The 27,768-nt window shown below is 36.4% G+C and overlaps 1 protein-coding gene across 1 annotated transcript in view; it reads right to left on the bottom strand.

The window, feature by feature from the left end:
* Nucleotides 1-24,948, bottom strand: part of LOC145661137 (uncharacterized) — a 107,293-nt gene extending 82,345 nt beyond the window's left edge. The window contains exon 1 of the mRNA XM_081726587.1: nucleotides 24,463-24,948. The gene's annotated coding sequence lies outside the window, so the exon portion shown is untranslated. The remainder of the gene's footprint in view (nucleotides 1-24,462) is intronic.
* Nucleotides 24,949-27,768: the final 2,820 nt, after the last annotated feature.

Below are 27,768 nucleotides of genomic sequence, written 5' to 3'. Positions count from 1 at the left end.
TCATTTTGGGGGAGGGGGTGTACGTGAAATGTTCAAATGGGAACATAGGTCGAGTGATACCTCGTTCAAAAGAGCTTGAACAAAAGCTTAATTGGAAAATTGAACAATTTTTGTAGGAAACAATTTTTGATATGGGGCACTGTTTTCAAGAAGGCCCCCCAAAATGGTCCTGTATCAGATAAAATTTCCAGTACTTATAAATCAGAAAAGGCTGAGTAGAAAAAGGTGAATTAAAAAATGAAAAAGGAAAAGGCCATAGGCAACGTGGAATTGTGTTGTCGCGGTGTCCCCAGAGCCCCCATCATGCGGCCCCGGGACCAACTTCAAAATTTCAAACGGGAATATAGGTTGAGGGATAACTTGTTTGATAGATCGTGGAAAGCCAAACACCTTAGTACAAAATTTGTTTTGATTTCGAGCAAATTTTGTTTTGATTTCGTTTCAAAATGGCCGCCAAAAATGGTTCCGCATTCAGATACAAAGCGCAGTGTTCAAATTGACTGTTACACGCCAATATCCCACGAACTATGCATTAAATAAGAAAAGTGTTAGGAGTCAATGTACAACACAGACGGCCTAAAATATGGGTTAAACATGAGGTTTCCCCGCCCTCCATTTTGTGTATGTGGAATTTTTAAATGGCAACATAGGGCAAGTGATACTTTCTTTGATATATCGTGAAATACCAAACAACTTAGTACAAAATTAGGACTTCGTGTTTGACCTATTTTTAGGCCTGTCTGTATTGAACATATTTCTTATTTGATGCATACTTCGCGGGGTATTGGCTTGTAACACTCAATTTGAACACTGCGCTTTGTATCTGAATATGGAACCATTTTCGGCTGCCATTTTGAAACAGGATTGCCCGAAATCAAAACAAATTTTGTACTAATCTGATTGGTTTTCCACGATCTATCAAATAAGATATCACTCGACCTATATTCCCATTTGAAATTTTCAAGTTGGAACAGAGGTCCCATGATGGGGACCCTGGGGACACTGGGACAACACAATTCCATGTTGCCTATGGCGTTTTCCTTTTTTGTTTCATCTTTCTCTACTCAGCCGTTTCCGATTTATAAGTACTGGAAATTTTATCTGATACAAGACGGTGGAAACTTTTGGGGGCCATCTTGAAAACGGTGCCCCATATCAAAGATTGTTTCCTAAAAAAAAATTGTTCAATTTTCAAAGCTCTTTCGAACGAGGTATTACTCCACCTATGTTCCCATTTGAAAATTTCACGTACCCCCCGTCCCCCCAAAATGGGGAGCGGGGGAAATCTCGTGTTTGACTCATTTTTAGTCCCCTTTGTATTGTACATTGACTCTTAACATTTTTCTTATTTGATATATAGTTCGCGAGATATTGGCTTCTAACACTTATTTTGACTCACCCTATATTATTACAGGGCTGGATTTAGGTGTGCACAGGTGCACGTGTACCCCCCCCCCCCTTCGTTTTAAATATATACTACCTAAAGTGAGAAGCTAGCAGTGAAAATAATAACACTTTCCGAAAATTTCTGCTGTCATATTCCCGTTTGAGCTTACAACAAAGAGAAGTTTTGCAAAATTGATAGTTTAAAGTCAATTTTCTAAAAGTTGAAAGAAAAGGATTCACCGAGAACAGACATTTAACATTTCCAGGGCATTTCCTCATTCACAGCACAGATGCCTAAAGACATTTTAAAAAATTCCAATTCAGTTCAAATGTGCTGGTAGTTTTGGTGCACCCCCCTCAGAAAATCCTGGATCTGGCCCTGTATATATATGAAGAACTTCTGTCGCAATGAAGAACTAAGTAATGAGGATACACTCCAATATCAGTTTTACCTCAATAAGTGGATTGGTTCTCGACACCATCAATTTCTAGGTTTACAAATTAATTAGTTTTCTAGAGGGCCTTGCGAGTGTGGGGTGGGGTTAACACCCCTTCTTACAGCATTTAAAAGAAGACTATACATGGATGGGAATGGCATCTATAAATCTTACAACGAAGTTTACGGTAAAACAGTTCATACTGCTTCAAGATGAAAACGTATTCCTTGCTCAAGGAACGACTACGAAAACAATTCACAGAAACAAGCTCCTACAAATGTACAGTGTATGTACAGAAAGATAATGACTCAACTGTCACTTATAAATCACAGGAACTCTCAAATTACGTAATAAAAATCACTTTGTAACGTTTTATAAATCAATATTTGCTCTGCACTTCACTTCTGTTTTAACAATGAGAAAAGAATAAAAGGTATTTAAAAATCAACTCTTGTTAAATACACTACGAAGATTTCAATCTGCATAGTTAAATATATAACTATAAAGAAAGACAAAAACGGAATATAGCTACATATCTTGAAAGGAATATAATATACAAAATGTCATGCTCAAATTCGCAGTTAGTTTGGCGAGAACTACATGGTAGGCTATTCCGTACAAATTTTGCGTGATGTGGCTAAACACTGAGAGTATCGTATGAAGTTGGCGTAATTTTGACTGTCGTGATTTATTGGTGCGAATATTGAGATTGGTATTGATCACATATCTTAAAAGAAATCCAAGGGCGCCGATTTCACTGTAAATTTGGGGGGACCCATTCAATGCAGAAGGTATATATATGAGGATTTTAAGACAAATTATATTCAAATTATGCAAAATATTGTATATTCATAAATACAATAGGGGGCCCACATGATATTTGGAGGGACCGCCCCCCTCCGGGATCTGCGCCCTTGAAGAAATCAGTACAATGAGAAGAATCAACTGTTATTTCTTCAGAAGAAGATTGCCAAGGAGCTCACTTTAGTCTAACAAATAAGCCTAATTCAGCTTACGTGTTATATGAATACACCACCCTGTCTTCATTAATTGGCAAGTCCTTATTTCTTACCACCATATCTTACGAAATCCAGAAGTATAAATTAGCTTCTTATAAGACATTTGTTCTTCCTTTGAAGTAACGAATTTGAACAGCTTATCAAAATTATGCCGACAGATTCTCAATCTGCACCATACGTTAATCCTTTAGATAACTTTCCTCGATTCCTGTATCTCAATTCTTCCTTACTGAAGTAACAGTTCCATTCTAAACTTACTGATATCAGGATCGGGTAGCAATTACATAAAGTAAAGAGTGGAAGCTCACAAGGCACCTCAGGAATACTTCCTTTGTAATGTCAGAAAACGTTTCCATAATATGCAGATGATTGATTAGCTCACTCAATCAAGAAATGATCTCCTCTCTTCAAGTATTTCAATTACCATACATCTACACGTCAAAACCTAAAACAGCACACTTAACTATTATGTAACAACAACATCATAATACAAAATCAGGTATTTTCGCATATTCACATTATTTTAGCACAGTCCATCCTGTGCTGCACTTTGCCTTACAACAAGGAACCTACTTCGCTCAAGTACTAGTTTAAAACTTATTTATTTTACAGTTTTATGTTTCACAAAATTGAAGACAACAACGCTACAACACTTACCAATTTTACTATTATTCTAGTGTTTTTCCTTTATAGTATTTTATTATTTTAAGAAAAAAAAACTTGTATAGCTTTTAAGTTCTATGGAACGAGCTTCTTGATCGGATATCTTTTTAGCCACTCATTCACCGAGAGAAGCTGTGTTAAGCCTTCCAAAAGGGACTAAGCCGTAGGCAAGAAATCACTGTGAGTTTGCCAAAATGATCTCCAAGGAAATGTTCCAAAAGAAAAACTGCCCTGCCAAAAATTTCTGTTCTTCGCTTTCTCTCTCCCCAAGAAATTAAGTTGGCGTCAGGCATTAGGCTGTCGAGCGCAGGATCTGTTTCGAATCCCGTGTTATGTATTGTCGTTGCCATATTCATTCATTTCTCATCGTTTTCTTAATCTTAAAAGTGTTGCAGAACTCAAAAATAAACCGAGCGAACTCTGATAGACAGGGCATGTAGTTCTTATACAAAATACAATACTTACAAACATTAGTACGAAATATTCCGGATCAAAGGTATCCGTTTTGGACTAACCTCATTCAGCCTTACGCTCACGTCATCAATCCGACATTACGTGCACTCGACCTCACACTCACATCATCTACCCAACATCATTCCATTATCGACATCAGATTCACATCATCAATCTGACATCTGCACACTCAAACCTCACGCTTACATTTCGACATCACGCACATATAATTAATCTGACCTGGACCTCACGCTATTTCACCGGTTTGACAACACTAACCATTTCGACATTACGGTTTTTCGATCTCATATTCACAACATGATTTGAAATTCGGACTGACTTCAGCGAACGGTCCTGGGTTTGATTCTTGGTGGAACACTCGGTCGAAAAAGTGTAACAATTTTTATTTTCAGGCCACCCATCCCTATTGAAGTTTTTCGGTGTTTTCTTCATTCACATCAGACAAATGCCGGGATGGTACCTGACATGCAGGTCCCAGGCCGCTTCCTTCCTTCCCCAATTCTTTCTTCCTTCCTTTTCCTCAGATAGTGTGATCGCCGAAGGACGTCAGCCCTCATACGTGACGGGCTAACATGACCATAGATGACGAAAGCTCAGAAATCTAATTCCTAATTGGGACTGACTTCACTCCACCTCACGATGAGGTCAGTAAACGTGAGTTCCCAAGTCGTAAGTGCCAACCTCATGAGTTCGAGCACCTTTGCTCCGGTAGGCTAAAACGGTATAAGGGTAATACAAAGAATGACTCCTGAGGGAGGTGGGTAACCGCAATCCTGACTGGATTGAACTGGTTCAGATAGTATCCACTGGAAGGCTTTGTTTTTGCTAGCGATGGCCACATTAAAAGTAAAAATAATAATTTTAAAAAAAACATGGAAAACTGAATTCTTCGAAAACGTAAAAAAAAAAAATACAAAGTGAAAAGTTCTCGAGAAACGAATTTAAAAAACGAAATTTTTCAAAAAGATTATAATTGAAAAACAGATATTTGAAAAAAGGCTATCCCTGGTTTTTCCAAGGTTCTTACGCTCAAGGGATCCATAAATTAGATTGTAAACACAATATTATGTTTCACTCTTTAGTATAATCTAACACTATGATTAAAAGTAATCTAACAAGAAACGATCAGTCACATTTTAAATAAGTAAGTTTGAGGCTTTCAAAACAAGTAAGTTCACTCAGCCCAGCAATTCGATACAATCATTGATAAAATATTTAATTTCTCATTTACCACCCCTGCCACAATACACACTGTAGATTTTAGAACACAAAACACCATGGGCGGCGATTAGGGGGGGCAAAGGGGGGCAGTTGCCCCCACACTTTTTTGAAATGACCCATTAATGTATGTAATTTCATTTGGAAATATAAAGTTTTTGTATGTATCAATGGTTCATAGAATAAAAAGGTGCCATAAAATATTTGCCGTTTCGTGAGTACCTATTGGTTGTCTTCCCGTACAGTGAAGAAAGCTACATGAATTGCGTTTTAATTGCCATGAATAATGGCCCCAAAATTAAACTATTGGAGTGCCACAATTCGAGTGTACTTCATTTCTTCTTACAAGGGCTGGATATGTTAGTTAGTCGTTTTAACACTAATTGACATAACATTTCGCAACAAAAAAAAAAAAAAAGAAAGAAAAAAGTTCTTCACAAGCAGTGTTTCAGAAACATTGTTCTGGGGCGCACACTTAGTATTCCGGGGGGAGCACTGCAGGTACTATTCTATTTATTATTATATTATAGACGTATTATTTTGGGGTGGGATACTCTCAGAGTTTCGGGGGCAGTGCCTTCCAAAAGCATGTCTGGAAGAAACACTGTTCACAAATTATTCTTCAATTGCACAAAAATTGACAGTTCCTAAAATGTCTTTTCTTCTTTCTAATGGTAAGGAATATTTTGATTTGATTTTTTGGAGTTTAACATCCCGTTCAGCAGTGAGGCTATATGAGACGTGGACCTACTGATTAACGTGGAATACAAACCACATGAGCTCTTGCCAGGAATCGAACCCGGGTCTCCCACGTCAAAGGAGCGGCATTGTTTAGCAGTGTAATATATGAATTTAGGGGTATACATACTGTATACAATTTTATATATACAATTAAATTTAGTGAATTCAACATAATTCTAGGTTTTAGGATTATTTTGCATAACTGGAGTGTGCAGTGATTCTAAGTATTGTTGAGTTTTGATGTATTCCAAGAAAGTGAAAACTGTACTTAATGGCAACGAACATTTTTCGGGAAGCTGCAAAAGTATTTCTTTAAATGTCGCAGCATATGCTTGTAGTATTTACTGTTTTTCTAAGAGTAATTACATATAATAACATACATGTAATTAAAAATATAAGTTGTTCTTTAATTCCCAGTTTCAATATACCTTTTGCGAAACAAGCCTCATTTTTCATTAGTGTTCGATTAATATTGTCCTTTCTGTTTGTTTTGCGAATTTGTTATCAAATAAGCCCCTAATCTGACCACACAATTTTCCACACAGAATTTTAAGATGTTCATGAGCAAGGAATCAAATCTCTTCTAACACCTTCGTTGTTTAAGAGTAAAAAGGGCTAGTATCTACTTGTGTTGATCTTGTCAATTTACTTAGTAAAATATGAAACACGATATACGGTATTTTAACTGGAAAATGCAGTATCCTAATAGTTATACAACCTTTCGTCAAACAAACTGTTAGAAGCAACCAAAAAACTAACATTGATATACAAATATTGAGATCATGTCTTGCCCCCCCCCCACTTTTGACGTCCAACCGCCGCCACTGCAAAACACAGTCACATATAGCATGATTAGAATTAATCCATCATATTGGAACGTCAACCGCTGTCTTCTAAAACTATGTTCCTTTCGTGCCAGTCCCCCACACTTATCTTTCTCCTCTTTGCTCCTATTCTTTTTTTTTTTTTCTTTCCTTGCGATAGAAATAAAAGTGCAATGCTTGTATACAGCACAAAAGCTTCTTACGTCTAAGATAGAGTAATGAACGTCTTTAAGTCTTGTGAATTTGTAAAGAAGAGTCACGGGAAATCTCTCACGAAGTCGCAACAACAAAAGATATTGTAACGAATGCACGGAGGAAGAAAGTTAACACTTGGAGAATGGCCTTCACTTGCAATGCAATTCAGAAAAAAAAAAAAGAACCATAAATGGTAGCAACTAATGAATACACACACAATACAACACATATTTCTTTACTAAAATTTTATATACGATGTTTGATTTGGTTTGAACTTAAACGTAATTATGATTTCACTGGCAAAACTATTACTATGATATGGGAGAACGAGTCTTTTATCCTTGTGGGAGAAATGGTTCGAATCTCTAATTAAGCTTTAGGTCTATGTTTCATATAACCTCTCTTATGATGATGAAATAGAATGTGAAACCTTAAACAAAACGTAAATTATGAGTACTATCACAATACTTCTTAAATAAGCACGTCTCACCTTCATTTCTAAAGTCAACATACTTATATTACATCTTGAATATACAGTAAGTACAAAAAAAAAAAAAAAAAGTTATAGTTTCCAATAAATCTTTATGTTGGTTAATGATCGAATATACAATATGTTATATTAAGTTCAATTATAGTATTAATTTATTCTTAGGTAATACTTTTGCTTCAGATTTGTTAGATAATACAATGTGAAGTGTTTACCAATATAAAGAGGTGAAGAACAATGTGATAGCATAAAAAGAAGGCAAATGTTTTAATGATAAAAATAATAACTCCATAGTTTAATATTTGTTGCATGTTACATATTCCAGAATTATGTCCTGTAGGCTAAAGAAATGGCTTATGAATGTATGAGAATTTTTTATTGAAGAACTGATGTAACGGCGTTAAGGAATGAAACGGGACAGCCTGAAAAAATAAAGAAACTAACTTTAATATTCCATGATTGTTCCCTCTAGGTCAGTGATTTTCAACCTTTACATTATAGTGATGCCATGTTAGTACACACATTTTTAAAGGACACTCATTCACCTTTTTCGTCTCGATATATCAGACGTCGATATATCAGCTATCGTCTCGATAACTTTGGTATAGAACATCCTCCATCGCTACACCAAGTGAAACCCATATTGAGTATTCCTATTATAGTCTTAATTTCGCGTTCATACAGTTTTAAGAACTGAGTGCTCTCATTAAATACACCACAAACTCGTATGGCCTGGGATTGCAAGACAGGTGAGTGCTCCTATCATTTTTCTTATATTTCCTGCTCTACTTTTCTTACTCTTATTAACTCTTTCTTACTACAAGACTCGACAGGGACACGAAGACAGTTAAAAAGGCACATGCTCTTCTATGAGGCTTGACCCCAAGCTTTAGTTTCACCTCATGATCATCTGCCTAACGCCTTAGACCGCTCGACCACCCCACGCTGTCCACCACCGTCCACCCAAGAAAATCAAGAGTATGATACTACGTTTTAAGAAAGTTCACTAGGTCGTAATAGAACGAGTTACAGGCCTCTCACACCACACGCCAGCAGTGGCGGATCTAGAAGGTAAAACTGTGGGGGGGATGCCAGAACCCAAAGTAAGATAGATATATCATAAGTTTACTATAAACTTTCAAAAATATATAAATAATAGCTTGACCGAATACTAAATGTGAAATCAAACTGTAGTGTGTCTACCAGTATTAGTTTTCATAACATGCGTACATTCTATGCAAGGAAACTCCTAACGAAATGTGCACAGTGAGATAAAAGTTGTCTCGCCGGAAGACAACTGCATTTCAATGCAACAGATGTTTTACACATGCACTTCCAGTTGCATTATAAAGCGACATATGTTTTAAGAAATGCCGAACATATATGCGCATATATACATACAACAGCGATTCTTTCAGCGAAATGAATGTGAATGGAAGAGAGAAAATGTTAGCTGAAACAATGCATATGCCAGCATCAGAGGCAGTTCAGCGACTCATTATGAATTCCTTCTTAATGCTTACACATCCGTCCGACAACCTACACATTGAATCCAACGTACTCGTATACTGCAAAAACACAAACTTCAAGTTCACTCTTCATTGAATGTTACAACACGAAAAAATGTAAGAGTCATTCAAACGAAAAGTATGTATGTTGCTGGAATCAAGAGTACATACGTTTTTCTTTACATCAGAGACAAATGGGGTAGAAAGAACATTTTAAGAAACTGCAGTAGGAAATGAAATGTAATATGTGCTCAATTCCCTTTATCACAAATTAAGAGGTTGGTTGATTTAAAGTTTAGTAGCATGCTGTTCAACACTGATGCTATATGAAATATGACCTACAGTTTAGCGTGAAATCCGAATCACATGAGCTTTTACCGAGAATCGAACCAGGTCTACCGCAAGAAAAGCGCGTGCGCATATAGAAAAATTTAAGAGGATACAATATATCCTTGATTCTCATAACATAGGCTATCATACGTAGATACAATTATCTTCTAAAATATGACTACTATTCACCATCCCCTCAGAAGTTATCAGTGTTGATTTGAGATTTCTCCCAGAGCAAATCTTTCACATTCAGAGAGTGGAAGTAGTAGTCTACTGCAAACATACTGATTACCCACAATGAACACGATGACCACGAAAAATTTCATACCTTGAGGGGGGTGGGGGTGGATTTCTCCAGGCCACCTCATGAAATCATCACTGGAAGTCATTATTCTTATGCAAAAGTAGAGAATAGTTGCAAATAAAGTTTACTGCAACAATTATGATGTTCTAGAGTGTTATTTTTCTTTTCTTTTCTTTTTTTTAATCAATGCATTTCCTTGAACTCTCACTGACGAAATTTCTGTTGTATGTTACACTTGTATCTATCTACACACGATGCTCTAAACTGGCGACGGTGGTTCAGTGGTAGATGATTCACCTCTGGCAAGAGGGTCCATGACTCGATCCTAGGCCATGTGAGATTGTGGTGGGTAACATTATATCCGTAGGTTTTCTCGGGGTTCTCACGCCACCTCTTACATTCTTATCCCACAAATGAGATCTTTGTGAACGTCCCAGGTTCGATTTCCGGTGACGACACTCGGTCGAAATAGTGTAAAAGCTTTTTCAGATCAGCCATCCTGAGTGAAGTTTTTCCTGGATTTGCCTCATTCACATCAGGGAAAATCCCGGGATGGTACCTACCCTACTGGTTCCAAGCCGCTTCCTTCCTTCCCTTTCCTAGGATAGTGTTGTCGCCGAAGGATGTCATGCATCATACGTGACAGGCTAACATGGCCCTAGATGCCGAACGCCCAGAAATATAATTCCTAATCCTAATCCTCGTGAAATAAAGGGAAGTAGGAATGTGCACAAGACACGAGTTGAGGCTATCTTGTCTTAAACATATATGGTGAAAGTCGTATTTCGATAAGTGTGTATGTTTCTATGTCTCACTTCTCGTGTGCAACTCTAAAGCTAAGCGATTAGTTTAGTAGAGTTCTTGGGCCTTATGCAGAGCCATTTTGACACATGATTAGTGAAATACTAACACTAACATAAGTTTCCTGCAGTAGTCAAACCTTTAGTAAGACGCTAATCACACGTCAAAACGACTCTGCATAAGGTGGCTTGTGTTTAACATGAGATTATTGAAAACACGCCTTGGTATTAGTGTAAAAATTACAGAATATCAAAGCATGGTCCCAGCCGAATAAAAAGATGTACCGGTAGATATAAACTATTTACCTTGCTACAATTTCTCGCATTACACGTTAGCTTTCAGTACAACATATTTTCGGTACGGAAATCACCCAAATTTCACCTCCCCGCATCAGGGTGTTAATATATTTCTTTTTCCTCAGTACGTGCTGCTTAGATTTTTGCGATACTTGCACGATATATTGGCAATAGCCCAGCGTATAGTTTCCAATATTTCTATGCAATGTGAAAGCAGTGTTGCAAGCCATTCTTGAAAATATCCCTTTGTTTCGTAAAAAATAAGTGATTTTTCCTTACTTTTTGCACAACTGCTTTCCTGGGAAACCTCATATCAATATTAATGTTACGAAATTTGAAAGCATGGTCCCAAATGAATCGAACAAGGTATAAATTATTATCCTGTTACAGTTATAGAGCAAGTTACACTTGTCTAAGCAAAAGTATCAAATTTTCGCCAAAAGTACGAGTTAATTTAAAGGGTTAACTCAACGGAAACAAATTTCACTCCATTACATGACGACAGTAGATGTTATAAAGTAGCAGTCAAGTCTGAGGATAGCAACAAGATGGGAAAATTTTGCAGCAAAGTTTACCATTCAAAATGTAATGAAGTGTTGAAAAGAATTACAATGTCAAAGTGTACACCACATGAAGGAGTTTGATGTGTGTGGCGTGATAATTTCTTAATTCATATTGAATACCGGAAATGATAATATACTTCTATCACTTCCAGTTTTTGTACAGACATCAAAATAAAGAAGGAATATATTCTTAGTAAGCTTAATTGATAACAGAAAACCGCTTCTTGACGTCTGGCAAGATAGACCCCTGACTTTAGAATATTGAAATAATGACTAGATCATTCGTTTGTACTACGTTTGTACCGAAAATATTTTCGTTTGTACCATTTTCCTTATAGGGTTACTTGAGAAGTCAACTGGGGGGGGAGCTATCTTGGCGCCAAGATAGCCCTTCCGTATCACAGCAAAAAAAAAATAAATAAATAAATATGCCGTTCGAAAGCAAATCGTTTGTACCGTTTGTACCGAAAAAAAGTTTTGTTTGTACCCTGATAGTTTTCGAGAGAGGGGATGACACTTGGGGGACTATCTTGTACGCAAGATAGGTCCCGTAACATGTACTTTTTCAATGCCCATTAATAAGTATTATGTGTTTATTCAGGTGAATTTATGTGTATTTTGAACTCTGGTTGTGCATATCCAGATTAAAAAAAAAAAAAAAAAAAAAACTGTTTGGGAATAACTCAACGTTATAATTGAATCGGCGAGTGGGAAAACAGTGTGAGTCCAAAATAAGCCATTTTGAGGTAAAGGGAAAAATAACACTAAAGATGTAGAACTATAAGTTGTAATGAAGAGCAGTAAAATTTGCAAGACCTCGTACGTTGCCACAAATGTACAGTTGTATTGACATTATAGCATTCTGCTATAACGTTCGAGGTCTTGCAAATTGTACTGCTCTTCATTACAATTTGTAGTTCTACATCTTTAGTGTTATTTTTGCCTTTACCTCAAAATGGCTTATTTTGGACTCACAATGTTTTCCCACTCACTCGCCGATTCAATTTTAACGTTGAGTTATTCCCGAAAAGTTCTTATTTATTTATTTATTTATTTAGATATGCATAACCAGAGTTCTAAACACACATAAATTCACATGAATAAACACATTATACTTATTAATGGGCATGGAAAAAGTACACATTAGGGGGCATATCTTGCGTACAAGATAGTCCTCCAAATGTCATCCCCTCCTTCTCGAAAACTACCAGGGTACAAACAAAACTTTTTTCGGTAGAAACGATTTGCTTTCGAATGGTGTATTTCAATTTTTTGTGCTGTGATACGGGAGGAGACTATCTTGGCGCCAAGATAGACCCCCCCCAGTTGACCTCTCAAGTAACCCTAAAGGAAAATGGTACAAACGAAAATATTTTCGGTACAAACGGTACAAAAGTAGTACAAACGAATGACCTAGTCATTGTTTCAATTTTGTAAAGTCGAGGGGCTATCTTGCCAGACTTCACTTCTTGCTGTATGTACTGTTTTAACTCTACAGTGGTCAAAGTTCAAACCAAAAGTGGTTCATTTCTCCCACTTCCGATTTGAATAGAGGTTAAGAAGAAAGATGATATCTATTCTTAGAATGTAAAGGGATTAAAAAAAAAAAAACTCTCCTTGGTATCTCTTATGTAGATTTATATATTGTACATCAATATTGAAACCGAAAGTTGCAGTGAATTCCAGTTCTAATAGAGAATTTAAAAAGATAAAGATGAAATCTATTCTTAGGGCGGTTAATCTATTGCAGGAAATTACTTCACGCTATTACCGTGATTACCGATAAGACAAGAAATTGTTAAGTTCTACTACTTAATGTGGATGGACCACCACTCTACAGCCTGGCCAAAATTCATGGTAATCCACCAAGTAGTTCTTGACATTTTTGTCTCCCAGGCGGACGGACGCACGGACAGACAAGGAAAATATTAAAAAGAGTTTTGGTTGGTACATCAAATTCCTTAAAAATAAAAAAAATAAAAATCCGATCGCTTGAGTGTCGGTAACTCGAATTTCGATCTTCCACTAGGGCTAGACGAGTGAACGTTCTACTAGTGCTGCCAGCGACACATGTTATATATACTTTTTTTTCACTCCTGTAGTATCATCTAACAACACAGTTAATACTTGCCAACTTGAACAGGTAAAAAGTTGGCACATAATACTGATTACGTAACGAAAAGTCGAGATATACATTTTATAGTTCAGTTAATAGCGTATGTTCATCTAATTTTATGTAACACAAACTATATTTGTTACTGATAACTTGCTTCCCTAAGCAATTTTCTTTTACGGAAAAAGAAACTAAAAATCTTCGTAGTGCTTGTCGCAATATGCATGAACTTAGTGTTTCTCTCTCTGGCCAGTACTGCTTCAGTTTATATACACGTCGCTAGCAGGGGCGCCAGAAGAAAATTTTCTAGTGGGCATCTCCCAGTACTTCTGGTATTTCTTATTTGTATTAAGAAAATCTTAAGAAATTCAGAAATATACATTAAATACTTTTGTGGGCCAGGGGGGCCCGGGCCCCACCCTGTCTCCTTTTGGGCGCCCATGATCGCTAGTGAATGTAATTAGGAAAGCATAAAATTGAAGAAACATTTAGATGTCCTGACAAACCGAAAGTCGTGTCAAGAAAAATCCCATATAATTAACATAATTATTTTGATAAGACAATCTAGTATTCGGTGTATATTTCAAGTGCAAAACTTTTTCAATAAAACTTTCAATTATTTGGCTGCGCCAGTTCGTTGTTCCCGCAGTGTTTTGCTGCTCGTAATGTCTCCGAATTTTCTCATACACAGCAATGGGTGCCTTGATTACATTTTATATGGTAACAATAAATACACGATATTAAGTTAGGGAATGTAACTGATTAGCGATCGAAAATATTAGAAATTGTATATACATTTAGACAACATAAATTAAAACAGAACAAAATAGAGTAGAATTCTTTTTGTCATAGACAAACATAGTTGGAACAGACTTCGAAATTTGAAGTGGGGAAGAAAAACACGACTTTGCGGACATTGATGTTTGCTAGTCTTTCAGCACATTAAGGGTCTTCACTACAGCGAAATTAAACTACCTCTAATTTTAGAGTTTTTCTGTAATATCTTCAAAACAAATAAAAAATATTCGAAAAGCAGAAACGTAGTGAACTAGACAATACGATTTTCCATGTGATACCTTCACGACAATTCACCTATCCGCTTTTGGTATCCCGCTATTTACAGAACTCGCAAAAAATGCTAAATCTTTCTACAGTTGCAAATGGAAAGCAGATAGATGAGTTGTGATAACGGTATCACATGCAAAATCGTATTGTCTAGTTCACTACGTTCTTGCTTTTCGAATACTTTTATTTGTTTTGAAGATATTACAGAAAAACTCTAAAATTAGTGGTAGTTTAATTTCGCTATATGAAAACCCTTAATATATATACAGAAACAACTCCATAATACAGTTTATCTCTATTTTTTATAGTTTTAATGAAAATTCTCAAAATTCCTTCACGAATATGAGACATGAGACAAATTTACCTACTTGTATCATATCTAAAGAACAATAATAATTTAAGTCGGATAATTTTAAACTTCCAGTTCGCATAACAATGCAACATTTACTACGTACGGTCCAGTTGTTAAAATGTATTAATAACGTACTTTATATACATAATGTGATACAATTTGAACAGTAATACGAGAAGGAACAAAAAAAGAAAAAAGAAAGAAAGTAAAATCGTATGTAGACTGACCAGGTCATAACAATACGTTGATGGGATTTTAATGGTGTTAGTTACTAACATAAAACTGCTATAAAACATTCAACCCTCTCTCAACTCCCGCCTATATAATGGTCACTCGCTTAAACAAAACAAAGGCATAGATACACCAACCAGACTGCGTGCGCTTTGCATAGCACAACGCAAACACATTATGCTAAGCATGTCTCTGGTACTTCTAGACATGAATTTTTATTGACAAACATAAATATTTAACAACTGTTAGAATTATTTGACTCACACTCGATTTATGCATACTATGAACATATAATGACTTCATACACCTACATGTATATATTTGTTTCCGGCTACAACGAAAAAAATAAAATCTTCAGGATTTGACTTCATGACTTCACTCTTCAACACATGCTAAAATACTTAATTAATATTTGTTCTAAGTTACTGAAACCTTCACACGATAATTGAATTCAACAGGTAAATGTAAGATAAAGTTGCTTTTTTCTCTCTGTAAGTACTCCCTCGTGGTTATGTGGATAGGGTACGCGTCTTTTGCGTGGGAGGTCCGAGTTCGATTCCCGGCGGGAGCTCATGTTGTTCAGATCCCATGTTAAGGTGTAGGTCCATGTCTCATATAGACTAGCTACTGAAAGTGATGCTAAATTTAAAATCGAATAATAATAATAATAATAATAATAATAATAATAATAATAATAATAATAATAATAATAATAATCTATGCCAATGAATAATATTAACATTCGATCTAAAATCAGTTGGTGAATGATTAATTCAGTGGCCGTAATAATGGTTCACGAAAGCAGATTAAATACATACAACGGTTTCTTAGTTTCATTAACCTTTTTACAATTATGAATATTCGTTGGTTATACAACAAAACCTGTCTTCAACGGAAATTTGTGTTAAACGGAAATATTTCACGGTCCAATGAATTTACTGGCAAAAATCGTGTTAAATTCTCTTCATTAAACGGAAACTGTATTATGCGGACAACGGAAATCAAAATAAGCCTCTTAATGGAAAATTCCAAGTTTCGGAGTGCAGCATTCAGAAAGTTTTTAGACGACCTATGAGAGGTTAAATATGCTTTAATAGTAAAACACAGTGATGTGCTAACTGAAGCAGATACGATGAATATACATGCTTTAATTGAGAATTATACAAAAAATCTGAAAGGAGAAAAGGGGATGGAAAAAGAAGAGAAATACAGTAAAAAATTGAATGGGAATAAGAGTGTAGGCTACAGATTTATCAACATTCTGTCAAAAGTTTAAAGGAATTGCAACATTTGCCTTACGTCGAAATGATACTGATAGCTTAGTGTGGTTTCTCAGGCTAAAGGCTCTGGAAAGTTGAGCAGACAAGCAGCGCTGCGTACAAAAATCTCTCCTTGACTACTGGAAAAACTAAGTTAACGTGTTGACTAAGATACGTATAGCATCTTATTTCATCTTAGTAGGTCTATGTCCATTATATGCATGCACTTTTTCTTTTCTTTTCTTTTTTCTTTCTTTCTTTCTTTCTTTCTTTTTCTTTTCTTTTTTTTTTTTTTGCATAGATCTACCTTTGTTAACCTATCTTTAACGCAAATTTTTGCGAGTCCCGTTCGATTCCGCTAAAGACAAGTTTTACTGTACTATAGTTAACTAAAAACATAACCTTATTATTAATATATTGCATTGTCGAAAGTTAATTAATGTGGCTAGCATCACTACCAACCACCAAAGTACCTCTTCCGACAAATTAATCTTCTGATTCCGTTTCTTTTATATTAAAACAAACTACACAAAATAATGTCGAAAAAGGAATTTTCTTCTTAAATCCAAGTATCTGTGTTTATTAGTGTCCCTTTTCAGCACCGAGGCTGTGTGAAACGGAGACCTACTCTTTAAAGTAGAATCCGAACCATCGTAATACGCTCAAAGCTCTCCAACCAGAGTTCGAACCCAGGACCCCGTGTAACAAAGACGCACGTGCTAGCCACTAAATCAACGGGTAAGGCTAAGATGACAAGTATGAATTAATAAACATTTTCCGCTTAACTAACTAAACTGATCAAACAGATATCCCTACAACTTTTAGCGGCAGACTTGGAGGATATAATGATCAAGTTTTCCGTTATTCTGTTCATCGCAACGATGAATGTGTCACGTCTCACGTCTACAAACGAGGGGAAAGAAAGTAGAACAGGTGGTAGTTTACGGCACTTAGGTGGTAGTAGTATTATTGGTGAAGATGTTGAAGTGTGAATGGGAAGCACAGGTAAAGACAGGCGAACGAAACTATCAGGAAGAAGAAATGTTTATGTTGAAGGTCACTGAATAAAAATGTCAAAGCTAGACATAAAAGAAGAAGAAGAAGAAGAAGAAGAAGACGCCCTTAAATATTCGAAGGCATGTTAAGCTCAATGGTAGAGCGCTCATCTCCGTTGCTAGAAATCCCAACCCTTTATGAGTTTGTTATTGGACGTAATGTCCGTACGTGTTCTCGGGTTGCTCTCGTTTCCTACTACACTTTCGTTTCTACAATTCTTTCAAAACTATTCACTTTCATAAGCTATTTTTTTTTTAAAACTTAAAACGTAGGACGTTGAACTATAGATTTTATTTCAGTTTCACTTTCATTAAATGCTTTGCATAGAGTATTGCACTATACGACGTAACAACGTCAACACTGCAAAAAACTTGATCAAAAGTGAGTAAGTACATTTCAAATATGGGTATGGAGAAGACTTACTAGATGAACGTGAGATCAACGAGAAAATATTTGGAATATTGCAGCATTCATTCTTCTTGTTGGACAAATTAAGCAGACTTTGTTCACTGAAACAACTCATGGTATCGCGAAAATAGAGTCAGATAAACTTTGCAAGGTATTAGGCAAAAATAACGGGTACAAAACAATCTGTGCCATTGCAAATGTGCTTAATGGTGAAAAAATGGAATTAGAAGAGAACGTAACACAGGAAGACATTTGGTGTTTTTCACATGCACCAACGATTTATGCTGATATAGAAAAAAAAAAAACTTTTCGACCTACCAAACGTTTCTTACTGATAAACGCAGAGGGATGACAAAAGAAAACCTAAGGAAAATGTTAATAGTTCATTGCAAGAGAGATCATTAAGGTAAGATATTTTTGTAAGAAACTGACATTTTATTTTCTTAGTGTATATTTCAGTGCATATGTTAAATTTTCTAAATGTATATTTTAGTGCATATTTTTGATATTTTTGTGCATATTTGCATGCATATTTTGGAGCTGGTTTGTGCATGGAAATCCGGGTTCTAGTTATCACAATTACACTAGTAGGCTAGTGTTCCCGCTTGACACAAATTTTCGGGATCTCCTAAAAGGATTATCCTTCACAATAAATTATCCAATTCTGAGCAAGCTGGTCGTTTTCTTTGAATTCTTCCTTATAACTTTTTAGACCTTCATTTGCATCACTTTCTACCGAGCTCAGGTGCCCATAGGAGAGTTTTAAGGGGCAGGTTGCGCCCACGAGAATTTTGGAGATCACATTTTTTTTTCATTAAAAATAGTATAATCAAACTAGAGCTGACTTTCTCAACTTGGGAGTGGGACCCCTAGGAGGTTGCAAGAAGAATACATGGTGGGTCGCGAAGGGAGGTAAAAAGATAAATGTAATTAGAATCTAGCAGCGGAAAAATATCTTGCTGTGTCTGTTGAAAATCAGCAATGAAGAAATGCGTTCGTCGACAGTTGAAAAGGAAATAACTTTGCTTGGGATCCTTTGTTATTATTTCCAAAGTTGTATATGCTTGTAAGGCTAACACACACAACTACAAGCGATAAGCAGCAGTAATCAAAACGTTTACTGCAAATCGGAAATTACCTGTGGAGGTCACTGGTAAGAAAATGTGATAAAAGAGAGCTTGTGATATGAAATAGGTTAAGAAAGCCTGAACTAGTAAATTGTAAATTTGGGGGGTAGAATATTAAATTTAGAGGTTTGCATCCCTGACTGGCAATTCAGCACCCCTGACTGAACTCAAAAGTCTTTTTCTTTTTCACGCAAGGCGTAGACTTCTTTAATTGCAATTTGATTCGAAGCTGGGATAACCAGAACCTCATCCAGGACAAATCAGTTATCAGTGCTTTAAAGGAACCGGATATTCAAATGTCGGATCCAAGGATTCCAGACTAAAACCAGTGACCGGATCTGGACCTCAAGTTTCGGATATGTTGAATCCTCATCTGGGCTTAACAGAGTCTGGATATCAGATCCAATTGGTAATCACTAGTTGAAAAATCTATAACTTAAATTACATTTGATGAACAACAATTTAAACAGGAATGCGTAACCTTCAAAGATAAGATTTTCGTTCACATCTTTAATCTTCAGACGTGATAGCATCCGAGGCGCCTTCAGACGTCATTTCCAACACTCATCGATCCAAAAGAACGTACAGTAGGGAGTACGAGCATATGTGCTGCTTCTCAAGTTTTCAACTGCAACTAACGTCAATTGCCACTATGATTGCAGTTAACAAATCAGCAGTGCTGTGACAATGCACATTATTTATGAAACGTATCTCGTAAATTTTGATTAATGTTCCTTTGTTTACAACCGGAATTGCTGTACTTTCTACAACCTGTTTCGGCATTACATCATTAATAATCTCCATTGTATCATGTACATTCCATACAGTTTATGCGACCCACTTTATCGCTTCAGTTTCAAAGGTGGGAATTCTTTTAGTCAATGTATCGTGGCTTGGATTTTTATTGAATTTAGTTTGGACGCATTTCAATACTGATTAGCGAACAGTGGAAAGGACGCCAAACTGCTCTGGGAGAGTTGGCTTTGTGAAGCAAAAATAACAACAACGATCAACATCCGATTACGAGAGCCAGTAAACTCTTCTCAACAAACTACATGGCATATGCTCACATCAACATCGTACCGAAGAAAATGCTTGGGTCAACGCTCTTCTTCCGCAAAGTGCAATCCTTGATATTTTTCAACTAACATTTCTTCAAATGTATAAACATGTCATTTAACTCATATGACAACAATCAACATCCTCGGAAGGAGAATTTTGGAACTGTTCAAAAATATTTGCCCAACCGGAGTAGAAAGAAGAATGCCTCCCGCGTTAAGAATGATATCGCTTAACAGCGAAAGTATTGCTAAACGTAAATGTTTAGAATGTGGATACACATCGTCAATGTTTATTTAGAATATGGGTACATATCTTCAGAGGGGAACGTACTGTTAACTTTAAGAATATGGATATACACCTTAGAAGGGAATGTATTATTTCTGTTGTAAAACTCTACTTGTGGTGTAACTCCACAACTGCAAGTTTGCTTGATGTTTATATAATGCATTTATGCATCCTCATATGACCAATTTCTACAAGTTTTTGAAATTGCCTTCTCAGTAATATCATTTATCTTATACAATTTATATTTTCAAGATAAACTCTTCGAACATATAAGGTGCTGCATATGGGACACCGAATTTGAAAATTGAAGAAAAAACCAGGAAGCTTCATGAAAATTATTATATTTTATATATCCCATTTAGTATGAAATACAATGTCACACATACGTCCATCACTGAGTCCATACATTTATGCGCTCCACAGAATTGTTGATAACCCTCTCACAGATTGTACGATGCCTTAAATCATGCCTGTGATTCCCGTCTTCAGCTCCAAGAGTACATGATTTGTTGGCGTGCACCTGTGGGGAGCATTGGTGGCTCAGTAGTAAAGCGCTTACCTCTGGTCCCTGGTTTGATCTCCGGCCAAGTAAGTTTGTGGTGGACAACATCATGTCCGTGAGTTTTCTCATTTTCCTGTTTCCTCCCACGTTTTCATTCCACCAATTCTTCCATCATCATCATTCACTTGCTTTATCATCTTCCTTAGCCATAATCGTGGGACATTAAACTGAAAGATTTCATTTTCAATTCCCCCCTCCTTCCAACTTCGCCAATACGAAGACTATTTGCTTTGCACTTTCACACTATGGTAAAAGGTCTTACAGTAAGAACACGCTCTATGACTAGGGCTCGGTTTAGCTGGACCAGTCACGGAGTTAATAATCTGTCCCTCCAAACCCTAACAACACACGATGTGCTAGGCATGTGCCATTTAGGTGCCCTAGCTACTTTTTAGGTACCCAGCACTTGGCACATATGATATTCATGTACTAAGTGTGTACTTCAGCTACCTACAGTTTTAGGTACTTGTTACGCCTAATTGATATTTGCAACTATGTACCACAAATATAGCATTTATATACCTGGCTCAGTTTCGCACTCTAACAGTCATTTATTTTTATGTCGACACTTGGAACATATCTGCCATGTTCTAGGTACGTCCTTTAGGTAAATACTGTTTTAGATACACTAACAGCACAAAATGTGCTAGGCATGCGCCATTTAGGTGTTCTAAATTCATCTCCCACATTTGATGCATTTGTTGCTTCTTTTTCTAAGCGATTGTGTACTAGAAGCAACAAAATGCATCAACTTTATTAGATGGCAACTGTCGCCGATCATTTGAAAATGAATATGGAAGAACCATTAAATGAAGTAAATAGAAACTCATTTTGTTATAAAATTATATGGAGAGCAGATTTTATCTGATCCCAAACAGTTATCATCGAATATACGCAGTTAAAGGAGCACTCTGATTAGCCAAATTCAAAGGACCTCAACAATTATTCCTCTACAAGCGACGTTCTCTTCATCACCTCCGTGACCAAGTCGGAAGAGTACGCCGCTAGTAATCCAAAGGTTGGTGTTTCGCGCCCACCCTGAGGTACATTTTTTTCTTGTTTAAAGTGTTTTTTTTTCGTATTCATTACACACGCAAACACATTACGCATACAGGCGATTGAACATATTTTCGGGGAGTAATTTTGTGGTTCACTGACGCTTACGGCATGGGGAACATACTAGAACATACTACGCACGTTCCGAGGTACATGTTAGACGTGTGCCTAGGGGTGGATATAGACTGTGACTATCACTTGCCATCCATATGATTTCTCTCTCAGAGGTACATAAGATACATACTGGACACATTCCCATGTACCTGAGGGAACATGATAGGCATATGCCTGCTATGTAATTGTGTTGTTAGGGAAATTATGTTAAAAACTCCAAATGTCGCGGTTTTTCTCCAAAACGTAAGTTAGTATCATTTGTACATTAAAAAAAAAAAATCTGCTTTTATTGGCCATTGCTATTCTAATAAAGAGGATAATCTACTCTCTGTCACTTATTTTTGGTGAGAGTTAACCTATTACTTAATTAATTCTCATGTTTAAGCGAAGAACAAGTGTAAAACTATGACTAAACTGTTAATTTTCATTATAATTCCGATTTTTTAGTGTAAATTTTAGTAGGGTGACCCGGTCTTCTAGTCTGAAAATCTGACACTCCTTTCAATGACTGAAAACCAAAGCAAACAGGTCAAAATAATTAAAGTCAAATTGATCGAAGTGAGAACAGTTAACAACAATGTTATGAAGAGGTCTACCAAGATCGAAAACGAAAGCACTCGGTTCAACTTCGGCATCCTTTATGGAATACATTTATTTAACTGCAGGATGACTGTAAAATTATAAATAGAAAATTCATCTCTGAAACTTTTGAAGCTTGTACTATATCAATTCCCTTAGGCTGAAGTTAGGTTTTAAGAAATACTATGCCATAGCTCAAACTTTGTGAACAGTATGTCATATCTTAGATTTATTACAGAAGCATAATAAATCTAAGATACGACAAACTATTTATCTCAAAGCATATTACTTGTTTTCCTTGTAGTTCTAAGCAAATCTGGAAAGAAGAGAGCCGGTGGTGGTCTTGTAATCCAGCTATCTTGGAGATGAAATAGTGTGGTGGGAAATGACAGATACTGTGAGGGTTGATCCTATATCAGGTCCTGTCCTTTATAGTCTCGGTTTTGCATAAAGATGCAAACACCTCCCCTCCTCCTAAAAAAGTAAAAATCAAACTCTTCGAATGAAATAAACCTGTCTGAATTTTCTTTGGGTGAGAAACATTTTTTTTAAAATCATGCATCATTTTTTAAAATAAGGTCTACTATCAATAGCACGTAATAGCATAGGACCCTATATTCAACCAAATGCTTCATTTGACACACATCTTCGTGAAATGTTAAAACAAGGGTTGATGCCAATGCCCGACACACATTATCAACATCATTCTAGGTAAGTCACTTGCCAAAAATTTAGAAGGTTCTATAGACTAAATTTTTGCATTGACGTAGTATGAATTACACACTTCAATATTATCAATTTTAATGTTTCTTCCTAGCTCCTTTATCTTCTACTGAGACAACTTCCTCTCAAATAATGCCCTGTTCATTTTTTTCTTTAAAAACTTTTAACTTATCTCCAGTAATCTTATTCTTTCCAACTTTTATAATGCTTCATTTCCAACATTTTCAATGCATCCAATGGTTTTGATCGCTATTGTAATGACCATCAACATACAAACAAATTCAAAATTGCATCACGTTCATTATAGAGAAATCTACATACAGGACATGAGATATGGCATCACTTTCGAATGATGATCCAGAGGTCACTAATCCTTTAGATCAGGTCAGGAGTAATGTGATCGTTTCTCTTCCCATAATAACTTAGATTGTATTTTGCAATCTTTGAAATAAGATCAAGACAATAAATAACCTGTATCAATGAGATGTGCCACAAGTAATATTACAATAGTCTTTAAAAATAATAATAATAATAATAATAATAATAATAATAATAATAATAATAATAATAATAATAATAATAATAATAATAATAATAATAATAATAGTAATAATAATAATAATCGGAAATATCTTATTTCGACGAATTCATGAATGAAGGAAGTGGAAAGTTAGTTCTGGCCACACAGAAGAGTATAGGTTGCTAAACATCTGTCAAGTAATTTATTGACCGATGTTACAGAAGCTAAAATTTTTACGAAGTTCGTGCTTTTGTTGGCAGGCGTGAAAATACCTTACTTGTTTCTATCTCTGCTGTGTAACTTACAGAAACAAAATATAAATAGTAACGAACAACAACAACAAAAACAAAGACCACCCAGGACAAAAAGAGTCTATACGTAAATAAATAAATAAATAAAAGTCTGTTGCAGAAAACATCTGACTGGTCAGCAATTCACTAGTCCTTGAAATCTAAGTGAAACATTCGGTGGAAAACAAAAGTAATGACCTACTAAGCATTGACTCAACTGACCTTGATCTATTGGTAAACCATCAGTGACAGTTGTTGACAACTTTGCGCAGTGCAACACAACTGTCACATGGCAAGTGAAATAATCCGAAATTAGGATTGCGCATTCCTAAAATTCTTAGTTTTAATACATAGTGCATAACTGTACAGCATTGCTATGGCCTGCACACAATGCAAATAAAATATGTGACTTACCAAATACACAAATCCTTCTATACGTCCAACACCAACTATATTATGCGGATAATGTTAACGTACTTTCACCAAACACAATCTATTCCACAACACTGAAAAAAGCACTCACAAACTGAAAGAAAAACACTTCACACACAAAAACGAGTGGGAAAAAATGTTATCTCCCAGCACATAAACACTGCACACAAGTCTTCAAGACAAGACTGACTGATGAACGTGGGTTTAGTACGACCTCAACCAACATGGTTCAGCCCCCTCCTCCCCGTTCCCCCTTTCCTCACGACTTCCCTCAGCTGCCAACTGACACAAAGCTAGACACGTCAAGAGCTTCGCATGAGGAGGAGGAGGAGGAGAGGGACTTGTGCTTCCCACTACCATGAGTGACGACTGGCTTCACAAGCACGCCTTCCCCGCAGCCTTAGCTCCATTAATACGGATACTTCAAAACATTCAACAACAGCAGAACCTTCTGCCTCGCCTCCTTCTTGTATACTTTAGCAGCATCGCAGACGCGCGACAACATCCATTAATACTCTGCTCACCATCACACCAAGAATAACTCAAACACTCCCACCAACCCAACTGGGAGATGCTTGATATATCTACTTCTGTACTTCAATCTGCATCTAAACTCCCTTAACGTTACAGTTGAAGGAGGGCTATGACCAACCAAACTCCCATTAGTTGGATGATGTGTGGCTAGGACATCGGCCCCGACCGCCGTTTATTCTGAATCGGTGAATGGACGAGACGACTGTTGAAGAATCTGACAGACCATCATCGGCTACTACTTTCACAATCAATTATATCTTCTGATGGTTCAACAAAAGTTGCAACAATCCTCCTCGCTGGCCTAGTAGCTTGGGCGTGTGTCTTTGGTGCACGTAGTCCCTGTTTCGATTTTCAGTAGGAGAGGATTAACATATTTGAAAGTATTGTTTCCATATAGACTCGGTGCTGAAAAGAGAAGTTAAACTTCCATGATCAACTCAAACAAAAGTAGAACAAAGTAAACAAAATAATTATATTTTGATTTGCAAATGTTGTCCTCCGTTTGGAACCTTTAAAACAATTGGTCATCCATCTAAGGTGACTTCTATCCTCTTATACAGTGGTTCTCAATGTGGACGTTCTTGTTTCCGAAGGGGGCGATAGACTATTTAGGGGGCGTTTGAGATTTCATGACTTGTTAGACTTTTTTTCTTATTAATGGGCGAGAGCCATTATGCATTTTACAAATTATTAAGAGTTTAGACTTTTTTAAAGGAATAATAATGTAGACTCATCAAGGCAGATATTAAGAATTGAAGCCTTTTTCTAGTTCTTATATTGTTTCGTCCAAGCCTTAACGTTCAGCCTTGTGCATCAACGGATTGAGTTAAAATTACGGGGGTGCTCAGGACGATCGCATTCACCCAAGTGGGAGATGGACTTGAAAAGATTAAGATATTCCGAGAAATGACTATCTTATTTTAATAATTGCAACATTCATTGTTTTTTTTTCTACCCGCCTTTTTTCTTCCCTTCCAGGGTAAGTATATATAAAAAAAAGTTTGAACATATAGTTAATTATTATAAATCAAAAATATAAATACCAAATTCCATGTCTCTAACCTTAACGGATTTCGAGATATGGCCATCCAATTACAACAATTGTAGCGCCAACATTTTTTTCTTGCCGCCTTTTATCTTTCCTTCTAGGGCAAATGTCAAAAAATAGTGAAACACGTCACTAATTACTTAAAAAATAAGTCCAAATAATAATATAGAATTTCAAGACTTTAACCTTAAGAGATTTCAAGCATATTATTATCACAACTGTAGTTCTTACCCCTTTTCTCCTTTAACCCTCTTTTCCTCCCTTGTAGGGGAAACATAAAAAAGCTGGAACACGTGTTGATTAAAAAAAAATGAGAAGTCTATATGTCAAATTTTGTGTCTCTAACCGAAAAATGGACATTTTAAGATAATAAATGCAACCCCTATTTCCCTCCTTCCCCATCGATTTCCAAAAATTTTTCCTTAGTGGGATCTTATATCATAAATCCCATGCCCTGTCCCAGCACAGTAACTTAGATTTTTTCTCGGGAGGGGGGGAAGGGGGCAAGCATTAATACGTGTATTTGGGCCCGTAGAAAAAGGTGTTTTTTCTAATCCTTGGGCCCCCTCTCTCCATCTCTCTCTTATTCTATATGGGTCCCCCGGAGCCTGTCGACCCTCCCGAACGGCAAGGTCTGCAGGGCCGTTAGTTACGCCCCTGGGCCCGTTCCATACATGACAAATTAGTCAAAGGGACAATATTGACAAATCTCAAAGCCATACGAATAAATATTATTTCTAAGGCCCCTAATAGTAGACATTTTTTTACTGAAATGGGCCCACGACTCATTTTTTTATTTTATTGACCTTTTGTATGCTGTTTTGTTTATGTATTGTAGTGAACCTGTTCGTTGCTTCATTTATAATTTCATGTTCGTATCGTATATGGAGTAAAAAAATGTCTTAAAATGGGCTCTCCTCGAACAGCGGGAGCTTCCCTGGGGGAGGCAATTGCCCCCTGCCCCCCACAACTTACTGCCCTGCCCTGTCCAAATTTCAAATTTCTAGCTTAAGTGTTTTAGCCTGGGCGCTGTTCAGTCAGTCAGTCAGGACTAAAGCAACTCTTTGTTCCTATAAATAGTTTGCATATACAGTATTTTAAATCATTTATTACATTAATCGTAATACGTATTACCAACGTAACTTTTTGTGATTAGTAACAGTCAAAAGTGTTTCCTTATGCAATGTTTGGAATCTCTCTACAATATTTAGTTTTTCGAGAGTTGCGAAAAATGCTTCGAGATATGTTTTTGCACCAACAACATTAGATAAGTGCACTGGTTATTGCAAGTAATACAATCTTCTTAGACAAAATTAAATCCGAAGTTAACAGAATAGCCATGTGTTGCGTAGCAGTTGAGGAAAATGCTTAAAAGCGATTTTTCAACAGCGTCAAGATTTTTTTCTCTTAAAGCATATTATACAACTCCATTAACTCTATGGAATATACTAATTAGTTCGACTCACGTTCGGAGCGCACTCGCCTACTGCCCATGTAAGTAAGTAACCATTTACTCCACTAAAATAATTTGGGGCAAAGAAAGTTGCATTGCCGTATGAAAGCCGGGTTTCCGGGTTTTAAACCGCCATTTGAACAAGATATTGTCCAAAATTAAACACTCACACCAGAAATAATATAAACTAGGGAGCCTGAATAGCCTCATTAGTGAAATTCTGCGTACGCTACTGGATGGGAGGAACATAGCC

This window comes from Thermobia domestica, chromosome 9 (assembly GCF_964235325.1).
Source record: "Thermobia domestica chromosome 9, izTheDome1.hap1.1, whole genome shotgun sequence".
NCBI lineage: Eukaryota > Metazoa > Arthropoda > Insecta > Zygentoma > Lepismatidae > Thermobia > Thermobia domestica.
This window is presented reverse-complemented; position numbering and strand designations above follow the sequence as displayed.